The sequence below is a fragment of the Octodon degus genome, unplaced genomic scaffold, assembly GCF_000260255.1.
Source record: "Octodon degus isolate 3935 unplaced genomic scaffold, OctDeg1.0 scaffold00040, whole genome shotgun sequence".
Lineage (NCBI taxonomy): Eukaryota > Metazoa > Chordata > Mammalia > Rodentia > Octodontidae > Octodon > Octodon degus.
Window position 1 is genome coordinate 17,034,070 of NW_004524616.1, and position 1,061 is coordinate 17,035,130.

General features: G+C 38.3%; 1 pseudogene; it reads left to right on the top strand.

The window, feature by feature from the left end:
- Positions 1 to 699, top strand: part of LOC101590577 — a 9,423-nt pseudogene extending 8,724 nt beyond the window's left edge.
- Positions 700 to 1,061: the final 362 nt, after the last annotated feature.

Here is a 1,061-nt window from a genome sequence, read left to right on the forward strand (position 1 = left end):
ATATATAGTTGCATTCTCTTAATGAATAGAATGATTTGTTTTAATGGTGTTTGTAAATAGGATCTCAAGTTGGCATCTTGTACAGCAATTAGCCACTAAGAAGAATATATGCAGTGTGTTATTTGGTGAATCTATACTTCCGATTTGATTTGAAACTGTCTCATTGCTATCTGTTTATCAATAAAATTTTGAAAAAAAGCTGTTAAATGTCCTCCACTTCAGACCATAGCTAGGCTCCTTGATAAGCTTGTAAGGGAATTCCTGGAAGTGACATGTATCAGTCCTATGTTCATCTGTTCTCACTCACAGATCATGATCCCATTAGCTAAATGGTATCATTCTAAAGATGGTCTGAGTGAGTGCTTTGAGCTCTTCATCATGAAGAACAAGGTGTGCAACACTTACACTGAGCTGAACGATCCCATGAGGGAGCAGCAGCTGTTTGAAGAGCAGGCCAAGGCCAAGGCTGCTGGTGATGAAGAGACCATATTCATTGATCAGAACTTCTGCACAGCCCTGGAGTACAGGCTACCCTCCATGGCTGGCTGGAGCATGGGCACTGAGCACATCACCATGTTCCTTACAGACTCCAACAACATCAAAGAAGTTCTCCTGTTTCCTGCCATGAAGCCAGAAGAGAAAGAGACTGTGGCAAACACTGACATAGTGGAAAGCACAATGGTTGGCACTTTTGTCTAGAAAATAATTCCAACTCATGTAATTCAGGCATCTTCATTTTTTTCAAAAAGATCAGGTCTGTGAAGGGATTCTTGTGTGTAGTCATCTATGTTACCACAATTCAGTTCAGCCAGCAGAAGCAAGAAGAGGAATTAAGAATTTCTTTTTACTCCTTCTTACAAAATGCACCACTTGTCTCTTACAAAAATTTGTACTTCCTAAAAGGTATTGAAGTGCCATGTCTTATACTTCCCACAGAATGCTAATAGCCCAACTAGGAAAATGTTTTATTGATATTCTTTAAGTTGTTTCATTCACAAGAAGTAATTATATACAGCTGATATTTCTTATTGTTAAGCACCATTAATTTAGCAATTTAATTT